The 12,262-nt window shown below is 35.1% G+C and overlaps 1 protein-coding gene across 4 annotated transcripts in view; it reads left to right on the forward strand.

Annotated features, from left to right (window-relative positions):
- LOC106504595 (uncharacterized) overlaps positions 1-12,262 on the forward strand; it is a 666,799-nt gene that overhangs the window by 552,178 nt on the left and 102,359 nt on the right. The window contains exon 4 of one of the 4 annotated variants that reach the window (XR_014812194.1): positions 5,750-10,970. The exons of the other annotated variants lie outside the window; for them this stretch is intronic. The gene's annotated coding sequence lies outside the window, so the exon portion shown is untranslated. Of the gene's footprint in view, positions 1-5,749; positions 10,971-12,262 lie in introns of those variants that run through there. 4 annotated transcript variants of the gene reach the window in all.

Raw genomic sequence — 12,262 nt, forward strand, 5'->3', positions numbered from 1 at the left:
AGGGTAACATGAGCGAAAGAGTCTTTCTACAGAATCAGAGCAATGTGGATCTTGGGTTAGAGTTGGGTCAAGTCATTGATCCAGAAAAAGTACTTTGTTATACTAAAAGAAAGGACTATGGAGATGTTGGGTGAATCAAATCCACAGATGTTCACCACTGTCTTTATTTCAATGTGACACCTCCGTGAGACATTTTTATCTGATTAAAGAAAGGGCCGAAATTACCAGATTTGTCAGTCTACCTTAAATCATCTTGAGGGAAGAGTTACTCAAAAGTTGGCATAAGCCAACTCTTCCAAGTTACTTTGTTAACCATTGAAAATTAAGAAAATTTTGTTTACATTGTTCTTTGCTCCCAAACCTTTCCAACTAACCACATTGTTAGTTCTTTCTAAATGTACACAAACAAGGTTCTTGGGTAGCCACAAAATTTATGTTTATTTTAGAGAAAATTGCTTTAGTCAACAAAGATAACATCTCCATATTGGCAAAGCTCACCACAACTTACAGCAATTATGGCAAGACATAGAGTTGAGAAAGGATACCCCATAAAAAACGAATGGGAGCCATTATAATGGATGGGAAAAGGAATGTCAAGAAAACATTGCAAAAAACAACAGTTATTCAAAATATTAAGTTTTCAATAGCATCTCAGCCTCTGTCTGAGAAGTGAAAGTCTGCAGAGTAAAACAAAATATCAACTACATTATTTAAATTAATGCCATTTAATATTTAAATAGTATTGAAATATCTTTAATAGTATTTAATATATTATTTAATACTCATCACTGCACTAAGAGATGGTATATTTGTTATCCCATTTTATAGATAAGGAAATAAAATTCTTAGTCATTTAGGTAATTCATTTATGGCAAAGTGCAGAATCAGACTGAGGATTATCTGATTCTAAACTTCAATTTTCTACATGAGACAACAATATTCTCCTAAGAGATTTAAGATTAATTTCTTCTAGATCACAATGCCATACAGTTTACTAATCCATTATAAGTAAAAATGAGTGCTATCAGATCTAATCCAGTTTATTAGGTTCAAGCTTTATGCATTATTTTGAATAAATCCAATATACAGACCATTAAAATGAAGGAAAGTTTGTATAGTGATTCTTTTCCTTGTTATTAATACGGGACCAGCATTAAAAATAATAAAATGCCTAGATGAAAATGTGTATTTAAGCCAATCTTTATTATTGGAACTGTTGATTCCTATTGTAAGATGATTAATTATTACCTACCAGAGTATTCCAGACAAAAAGCATTTTATTGACTATACCGTAACTTGTAGTGAACCTAGGAACTTCAATTATACTGTCATTTGTAGCAAAGATTTCAAGTAAAAATAATGGCATTTGCAGCAACATGGATAGACCTCAAAATTAACATGCTGAGTGAAGTTAGATAGTGAGACACAAACATCATATGCTATCATTTATATGTGGAATAGGGAAAAAATAGATACAATGAACTTCTCTGCAGAACAGAAACTGACTCACAGACTTTAAAAAACTTAGTTTACCAAACAAGACAGGGTGGTGGGGGGAGGGATGGGGTGGGGCTTTGGGATGGAAATGTAAAATTGGGTTGTGATGATGGTTGTACAACAATAAGTGTAATAAAATTCCTTGAGTTAAAAAACTCAGTTTATTTTTGTAGCAAGGAAATATTTAAGCAGAATGTTATTGTCTATGACTTGAACTAAAAATAACACCAGAAACCATTGGACCCAGCAAAGTAAAGGGCAAGAGTAGACTGTTATTTTTGAAGAACGGACACATATTTAGCAAAGAAGAAATATCCCCAAGGTTTCTATCTATATTGTGATATCTACAAATACTTTCACTTGTGATGGTTAATGGTACTGGAATTCTACTTAGACTCATTATCAAACATCTTATTGGCTGAAACTTTTCTATTACCTGGTCAGGTGAAGTTGGCAAGTCATTTAAGTTCTATCAGTCGTTGTATCTTCATTTGTCAAATATGTCAGTCATACAGTATTTTACTGGAATATAGTAGGACTACACATACATGCACAAATACACATTAAATTATAAAATCTTGAACTTTAAATGTATTGTCTTTCATGCATTATTAATTACTCTACAAAGACTCTTTCAGTGTTTTTCTCACTGCAGCAATTGGTCAAAAGTTCTTATAACCAAAACTAGTCTTTCTAAATAAAAAGCCAAGGTGGGAGGTGAGGGTAGGTGGAAGGGGTGCTTTATTTGTACAATGACCTTGAAATGTTTAGCTAGCTAAAAACCTGAATACTTATTTTTATAGGCGTAGCAATTAATGGGAACATTATGTGTCTTTGTGTATGTGAGTGTGAGTGTATTTTAAGGAAAGAGTCAGTAATGGTAAGAATGTATTGGGAATTTTATTACAAAATTATTAACCAGGAAATATGCAATGGTATTTTATTTTCTAAGTAAACTTTGAATAGTATATTCCATGTTTAGTTAAAGAAATAGTTACCATGGAATCCTTGGAAAAAAATACACCAGTACCTGAAAACAAAAGTAGCAATTTTAGTATTGTTCTTAAGGATGAAAAACAGCATTTGCAGCTGATATTATAAAAACATGACTATATATGCCTAAGAACATATATTCCAATTGGGAGAATTTTCATGAAAAAATGAGTTAAACGTTTTTATAAACGGTATCACTTTTATTTATATAGCTAGGTAATTGCATTTATGTAAATTAAGATGAACTAATTCTAAAAACACATAAAATTGCATTTCTCAGGATAAACTGCCTGCATTTATCTTTATTTCTATGACTCCCCTCTATGTCCTCTAATTTGCTACATTACTTATATTTTTCAGAACATGACCCCTTCTCTTCCTCCCCACCCTTCCCCCGCCCCACCGCACCAACACACACACACCCAGGCAAAGTTCTTTCATGGATTTTTGTTCTGTACGAAGACTCCATTGGATTGATAAGCCATTTCTATATCTTACAGCACATTGTCTCAGTGTGCTCTCCTCTCACTTCTTTAAGATTTAGCTGCAAAGTTTTCATATTTTGACCTTTCCTCTACTACCTGGTAAAATTAAGAGCATTTGTGTCTTTATAATTATTTTCATTTACTTCTGTAATAATTCAGTGTAATTCTAGTTTGCATGTCTGAATCATCAATGTAACATGAACTCCCTAAGAGAAAGGTTCACAAAGAAAAGGATGAATGTATTTATATTTATTTATTCCTTTATGCATTCATTCTTCACTTTACCACATATTTTGGAGCATTTGTCATATGTCAAGTAAGCAACCATCAGTGAAAATCCACATAGTCCTTGTCTTCACCAAACTTGCAGGGACCCATCTCCCAGTGCGAAGGGAGATTATGAAACAATCTTACAAGCAAGTACATTACTACAATGGTTTTAAATTCTGTGAACATGAGGACACTGTGCTAGTGCACCTGTGATGGAGCAATTGAACCTAATTCAGTAGATTAGAAAATGTATTTTTAAGGAAAGAACTTGTGATGGGCTATGGACCCGCATAAGGTATTTTTGGCTAAAAGAGAAAGCAAAGAGAGAGGTACATTGCAGGAGCTGAGAGAGGTAAGGGGCAGACCTACCTGGAGTTCTGTCTCTGTTCCCAAAGAAATAGAAACCTGCTAGGGGTCTTAAAGGGAGGTGGCAAAACTAGCAAAGAACAAAATCATATTATCTTCGGTTTGTGTGAGGCAAGAGGCAAATGTCAAATATCACATGATGCTCGGGTGAGAGGGATGATAACTTGCATTAGATGGAGAGAATAAGCCAGGTTTGAGACCAATTTGGCAGGTGAACACTAATGAGACTTTTTGATGGATTAGGGAGCTGGGGGACTGAAGGAACTCCAGATGCCAGGGATGCTGTTCAGGTTCCTGGCTTGAGTTCCTCCAGCTGACAGTCTTAGACTGAGAGCGTCTAGAAGCAGAAAGTGGCTCTGATTCAGCCTGTGGCTTCTTCATAAGCCTTGCTCTTACTCAGTGTCTTGGATATTACATTGAGTGTTTGCTTATTTTTACTGTTTAAAACAATTACTGTGGTCATGCACTGTATCTAGTAGTCCTTTTTTTTTTTTTAAACTTAAAATTAAGGGAGATTTCTTCCCTTAAGATACTATTGACCTGTTAGGTACAGAATTATTATATACTGTCTGTCATTCTCTCATGATGTAGTATTCTAAGTATGATCATAAAAGATAATATTTGGGGATCACAAGGGCAGAAAAACTTCCTACAAATAGGAAAATGTGAGAAGAATATAATGGAAGTCATGAAAGGTAAGGATGGCCTTAAGGGATAAATATGACTTTGAAAGAGAGCTATGAGTGTTCTGGAAAAATGAACATTTTGAACAATGGCATGGAAATGAGAAAGGGGGGACCAACCCAAAGTAATGAGCAATCTGATTTGGTGGGGACACCACATTTGACATCTAAAAAAAGGGGAGCACTAGAAAGGTTGACTTAGGTTTTGACAGATTACATGAGGATCATTCACTTAATTTAGTGGAAAGTGTTATGAGTTAGATACAATAATTAGTAAGAATTGGAATAGAGGAGACAAAATATGGAAGATGCTAGATACAAATAAAAGATATTTATTTGGTGTATGGTCAACATAATTTATATTTGACAAAATTTGAGGATCAGAGAAGGAAAAATATTGCCATGTTGCTAAAAATTATGCTATATTCTGTAAAAACTTCTAAATTCCCATGGTTTTATAAATAGAGCTTTATTTCTCATACAACTTTTTAAAGCAGATGTTCCTGACTAGAGATTGTCTTTCCTCCATGTGGTGACTTAGGGACCCCAAATGTGCCATCTTATGGCTTTTTAATTACCTAATGCTTGGAATCCTTTCCTCCAGTTGGCAGAAGGGGAAAGAGAACATTAAGAAGATATACTTCCTAAAGCTCCAGCCTGAAAATTATGTGTATAGCTTCCATTTCCGTTACATTATCTGTTAGTCCCATTGCCAAACTTGAACACAAAGCAGGTGGAGAAATATAATTGTATCCAGGTGAAGAAGAAGGAAATAGGTTCTAAGGGACAGCTAACTCTCTCTTTCAAAGATAATTTCAAAGATTCCAGTATGTGACTATGACTGGTGTTGGTGTCACTAGTTAATGTAAACAATGCACAATAAGAAACACGATGCTAAGATGATAAATGAAGATTCGTAGGGCATTTTATTGGAAATTTCCAGCAGAAATTTGGTTTATACGTCTGAAGCTTGGGGTATGCATTCAGGTTGCTTTTTGAATATAGGGGAGAATTTATAGGGGAATATGACTCCTGTAGAATTTGTTCAATCAATAACAACATGCTGGTATTAGAAGAGAAGTGATGGATGAATTAGATATGATCCTTTCTCTTTAGGGAAAAAGAAGAGGACTTAGGAAATTGACGAGAGAGTGGTTTAAATCAACACCGTCCAAGTGTTGATGTGGATGTGTCCTATTTCTGGTCTCTTCGATATGGTAACCACTAGCCACATGCAGCTATTGAACCCTTGAAATGTGATCAATGTTAAGTCCTTAATGGGTTTGAGTTTTCCTTTTGGGGTGATGCAGATGTTTTGGAACCAGACAGAGATGCTGTTTGAACAACATGGCGAACATACTAAATGTCACTGAATTATTCATGATAAGAGTTAATTTTGCGTTATATGAATCTCATTTCAACTTGAAAAATAAATGAAAGGATCTCCAATGGCAGGTCCTCTGTGAATGTCTGCTTAATCTCACAAGCAATGTGGGGCCACTGAAAGCTGTGGAAGTTGAGAAGTCATTTGATCAAGAAAATAGAGAACATGGTGACAATTTTTGAGATGAATCGAATGGAGATGCAATATGAGGTGGGGAGACAGCTACATGGTTATTGAACATCTCGTAATGTAAAACTGAGGAGTAATCTTTTCTTTGAACATGATCTTATGCAAATTTCCATGCAAAATTCAAAGAAAATAGTTTAATGACTTGCATGTATTTATCACGTAACTTCAATTGCACCCCGGCATCTCCACACCTATTGTTTTTCACTTTATTTCCTTCAGTGTTTCAAGATAAACGTGATATCATATCATTTCCCCAGAAATAAACTTTAGACTACATATTCACTTATTTAAAAAAAAATTAATGTGATCACTGTGACTAAGGATACAAATGTTTTAATTTAAATTTAAAATCGAAATTGATCAAAATCCTTAATAGACAAAGACTATGTTTTAACTCATATGAACAATGACAATCAAGAGCAAAGATGACAAATGCCTCTGTAGAACTTACCATATGCCAAGTGCAATTCAAGACACTTTGTATGTATTAACCAACTTTAACCTTCATAACAACTCTGTGAGGTTAGTAATATTATAATTAGCATTTTTTTTTTTCCTGGCAAGGGAACTAAGGCACAGAGCTGTGAGATGGATTTCCTGCTCTTTGAAAATACTCAGTTCAATGCAGGAACTAGACAAACAGATAATTCTTTTGCAGTGTTGCTAAGAGTGATGAAAGAAACCAGCAAGCACTTGTAATAGGGAAGCAAAAGCTGAAATTCACCCAATGAAGGAGTGGTAGAGGCTAGGATGAAAAAATGGAATATGCTAAGTAGGAACTAAAGCAGAGTGCCAAAGCTGGCTGCATAGAATCTCTTTTATAAACACGCAGTGTTCTTGCATCTTTTCTCTATCCTAGAATAGAGAATCTGGATGTTCCAGATACTCCTCTACCGAGAAGGCAACTACTAGGTTGTTGTTTTTTGTTTTTTTTCTTTTTTGACTTTAATTCTACCTTGGACTATAGCATATGGAACCCCTGACAATATGGAAATGTCGAAATATCAAAACTGAATGTTCTTTCCCCTCCTCTGCTGTCTCCCTTCAGTTCATCTGACTCTCAGTCTGCTTAAAGCTGGAAGTAGCTACCCTGGCCTGACTGCCCTTTCCTGAGAATAGGTCATCCTGCCTGGAGCTGAGCTCAGCCCATTTCCATGCATCATTAAGGCCGGATAATGATTAGCTAAATTATTCCTTCTCTAAGCTTAATGAGCTGTGAGGTGATACATTTGTAGTTCATTCTAAAACATATAAAAGTAGATGAAGTTTTTGTTCAGAAAATCTTCCTCTAGAAACCATTCCTTTGGCTCCTCCTCTGTCATCCTAGAAAAAATGTGGTCCCTGTGGTAACCCAAATCATTTAGGAATTATTATCACTTTGAGCTTTCAAAGTTTTCTTAGTTTACACTATATATGTGTGCATTCATTTTATGAAAACGTGACAGTGTAGAATCCCGGAGGTCTCTCAATTGGAATAAAAATAAATACCTTTCTTTTTTGTTGTTGCACTTTTCACTTTCCTTTGGATTAGTCTTTTGTTTATACCTAGCTGATGTGTTTGATATAGATTTTTCCTTGATCTCAATTTACACAATCTAATACGTTTCTGGAGAGTTACATTCCCATCTTTGCAAATGATTGAAGAAACTTAGCATTTAAAGGAGTCGTAGGTCCATGACCATGCATGACTGTGTGTGTTTAAATCTGCCCAGACAAGAGTTTGGCTTTATCTAAAGAAAGTCACAAATGGATTTACCAATGTCACATTATGTGTCAGATACTCTATGGGTTTGTTAGGGCAGGCTCTGCAGTGGCTTGACAAAATAGAAACTTTTCTCATCCTCATTTAATTGTTCTGGGAGGTTGTTCAAACTCTCCTCCCCTCGGTCATGCTGGTACCCTGTCCCTTTCTAGCTTGGGGCTCTAAAATCCCTCTGGGAACAATAGGAAAGGAAATATGGAAGTGGAACACAATTCTCTTAAAAAAATCTGGCCAAGAATTTCCCCACGTCATTTCTGCTCACATTCCAAAGGAGAGAGCCTAGTTTTATGACCGAACTTCAAGGGAGATTGGGAAATTGAGTCTTGATTTGTATCCAGCTATGATGCCCATCTGATGGAAGGAGAAATTTTATTTTGGCAAGCAGTTCAGTTTATGCCACATTCTGGATCTGTAAAGTACTGTACAAATCCAATGGACATATCTTCTACTTTTTAAAAGGAAAAATATACCTTTAATTTTTCTGATGTTAACTTAGACTGTCTTACTGTTTCACCCATTCCCATGGCTTCTTTTGACTTTGTGAATATATATATAATTTTTTTTTCATTTATCTGCCCTTGAAATGCTTTGACTCCTCCAATTTACTCCAGGCTCCAAAATCCACACACACAAGTAGATCTGCCTTTATAATGTTTCTCCCATTTTTCTCTTTATTATTATTCTTTCTACCTCTGCCTTTTAGACTTGAACTTTGTTATCAGTCTCCCAGGAAGACTTCCTGACTCCAGTCGTTTTCTTTTCCAATCTATCATATACACTGCCTTTAGATTAAATCTACACAATTCCCCAAACCCTCAAATCCCTAGATCAAAACTTATGACTGTTTCTTACCATAGTTCTGAATTTGGACTTGCCTTCCCTAAAAATCAAGATGTTTCTCTCCATGATAACAGGCTGCCTTCCAGGCGTTGCCTTAAATTCTATGGACCACATTGCCCACAATCCATGTTTGCTGCTTTTTTTTCTCACTGCTCTTGCAAATTACCCCATGTTTAGTAGCTTAAGACTAGACAAATTTATTGCCAAACAGTTCTAGAGCTCAAACTTCAAATGAGTCTTACTGGGCTAAAATCAGGATGTCATCCTGTCTGTTTCTTTCTGGATGCTAGAGAAGAGAATCTATTTTATGCCGTTGCAGCTTTTAGAAACTGCCCTGTTCCTTGGCTTGTAGTCTTCCTTCCTCCTTCTTCAAAACCTGAAATTTCATCACTCTAACCTTGATTCTTCTGAAATTTCTTCCTCTGTCTCTTGTAATTACGTTGAGTACACACAGACAATCTTAAAGGCAGGTGATCAGTAACACTAATTCCATCTACAACCTTAATTCCCTTTTGCCGTGTAACTGGACATGCCCACATATTTGGGGGATTAGGAAAAGGACATCTTTTGGAAGGGGCAGTATTCTGTCTACCATACCATATTTTCTTTCTCTCTTGACTCTCACTTATTCTTCCCCAATCTTTTTTTCCCTTTCTTCACCTCAGAATGTCCTCTCTAAACCACTTTACCTTTGAAATTTATCTGTCCTCCTATCAATTTCATCTCTTATTCAACTTCCTCTCCAGAGTCTACTCACTGGGATACAGTATATCCTTTCCTTTTCTTTTGTCATCTCTTAAACACGTCATCTGCTTTACTTAGAATTTTAACTTTTAAAAAATTGAGGAGTTCCCGTATGGCTCAGGGGGTTAAGTATCTGGCATTGTCACTGCAGGGGCTCAGATCGCTGCTGTGGCAAGGGCTCCATCCCTGGCCTGGGAACTTCCATATGCTGTGGGTGTGGCCAAGGAAAAAAAAAAGAAATTGAGTGCATTTTGAGTAATCATTGTGAGTTGGTCGCTGTCTTCTTGGAAGAAAGGCATTATGTTTTGTTCACTTTCTATAGTTCTCATAGACTTAAGAATGTTCTTACACATAATAACCACACATGATTTTTGTCTCATTGAATAGAATTTACTCATTTACCACAAGCAACCAAGGGGCATAGTGGCATAAGTAATCCTTTAAGAGCAGGTGACCCATAACTAACTTGCGTGTGTTTTAGGAATGCTTCTTAATGTGGCTTTTGCAAGAGATGTCTAGTTAGATTTTTCTCCTCATCCTGATTTCATTTCATACAGCTTCTCGCCACTCTGGACTCATGAGTAAACATGAAGATATCATCTCTGCCAGCATGCTTACCCACACTGACCATCTTTATTAGCTTTCTTTTTAAAATGGGTTCTCTGGAGAAATAGAATTTAGACATTTGTCTGAAGATTTTCTAGCAACAGAAATGTGTGTAGAATTTCTCCCTGTGTGAGTTCCCTGGTGAATGACAAAGTTGATTTCCATACTCATTTTTTTTTTTTTTTTCTACAAACATCCAAAGTATGAATTTCTTCCCATCGGGACCTCTTGGTTGGCCTTTTGGCAAACTAGCTTCTCAGTCTCCACCCTGATGTGATTTTGTCTTAGACTTTGATCAAATGTTGACCTAGCTTACCTAAATCCTATTTTCAAATACACTCTTTAATTACTTTTCCTTACTTTAGGGATTTCCTATAAATACTCTGTTATCTGTATCTCTCAGATTTTGAGGCTTATAGCATTAACTTCTTTAACTGATGTTTCACTGAAACTTTTCATACCCTCTCCCTAACTCTTTCATTCAAGATTAACTTTTGCATTTATACACATGTTCTTTAGCACATGTATTTTGTGCACCCAGTTACTTCCTCCTGTTTTGGTGAGATGGGGACGGTGGAATTCATGGTGTAAGCAATACTAATTGGGTTAGATAATTGGTCCAATTGAGCTTGCATTGCATACATCAGATTCACCAGAAGAACTTGTCAAATCAGAGAATTCAGTGGCCTTACTCCCAGAGTTTCGGGGATTGGCTGAGAGTTGGCATTTCCATCAAGTTCTCAGGTGATATTGATGCTGCTGGCTGGGGACCATACTTTGAAAAACACTGACATAAGTAACATGCCACAGGAAGAGCAGTCTAAAGAGTAAGAAAATGTATTCATTTATGTATCAACTTAGTCATTCTTTCAAGAAATATTTATCATATACCTAATATATCTGAATCCAAAGTTTATATTCTTTTCTTAATATTCATTCCATCTACTCAGAGATAATATGGAAGTATGTATATTTTACATAAATTAAAATTTAAGATAATTTATGTAAATCAATTCATTTATTAACCCCTAATTTATGACATGATTTTCACAAAATACAACTCAATTCAGTAGTTATACAAGGCTACATTATATAAGGTTTTGTACTAGCAACAGCGAAAAAATAAATTAAAAATATTGACTATATAAAAATTCTCTTCTTTTTTGCATTCTCTCATGCATTATATATGGACTTATAAATTTTGCTCTTGGCCTTGTTATAAGAAAACTAATAATTAGTGTAAATTTGTCCTACTTTTGTCATGCACTGTGCTGGTGGAATTTCCTTTGCCTTTCCTTTTCATTTTAGTTTTTGCTGATAAAGCTACCGAAAAAACACTGCTGGGTGCAGAAATATGAGGTGTATGAAAATGCTATGTTATATATTAAATTCATTACATTTATTGTTTTTGTATTTATATCCATAGATTTTTTTTTTTTTTTTTTTTTTTTGCTTTGCTTTTCAGGGCCGCATTTGCGGCATATGGAAGTTACCAGGCTAGGGGCTGAATTGGAGCTGCAGCTGCCGGTGTACACCACAGCCATAGCGATGCTGAATCCTTAACCCACTGAGTGAGGCCAGGGATCAAACCCATATCTTAATGGATACTAATTGGGTTCGTAGCCTGCTGACCAACAAGGGAGCTCTTATATCCATAGACTTTATTATTCAAACATTCTAATAAATTAAAAAAAGAATCTTTGAAAACAGATAACTCAAAACCCAAAACTCAAGTTCATCAATAGCTGTGTGTGTGTGTCTGTGTGTGTGTGTGTGTGTCTGTGTGTGTGTGCTGGCTCTTGTCTATATGCATATTTCTTTCTTATACTCTCAAGGTATTCATAAATTTTATTTTGCTTTTTTCACCTATTATAAACTATTGCCCATTTTCTATAGCCTTCATAATTATTTAAATGGCTCCATATATTTTCATTTAGATAAAACTGCACAGCATTTCCCTTCATTTTAAACACATAAATCCTCTATTTCTCTAATTTAGAAAAAAAATTGAATAATATTCTTATGAAATATTCCTAGTAGAGAAGTTCTATGGTCAAAGTTATGAATATTTTTATGACTTTTTAAATTAGAATCATATTAATATATAATGTAAACAGTGGTGTGTGAAGATACTTTTAAAAAGTTCATCATCATTGGAAATTTATGATTTTAATTCAGTTGATAGACATTTCATTTTTAATTCACATCCATTTCATTACCAATGAATTTAATCATTATACTATGCTGATTTGTAATTTTTCTTCCTATTCTTCAACAAATAGGTCATTTGAATCAATAGAATATGTTTTACTTATTTATCTTTTTAGTGGATAAGACTTTTTATAATTGTCGGATCTCCATCACAAACCATAACCTCATTTCAAGTTGCTATAAGCAATAAATAGAAAAAACACATTCAATTATACATTGAAACTACATTTTC

This window comes from Sus scrofa, chromosome 8 (genome assembly GCF_054392235.1).
Source record: "Sus scrofa isolate SSC_HxYL_T2T_F1_AM1 chromosome 8, Sscrofa_HxYL_maternal_Yorkshire_Landrace_v2.0, whole genome shotgun sequence".
Taxonomy (NCBI): Eukaryota; Metazoa; Chordata; class Mammalia; order Artiodactyla; family Suidae; genus Sus; species Sus scrofa.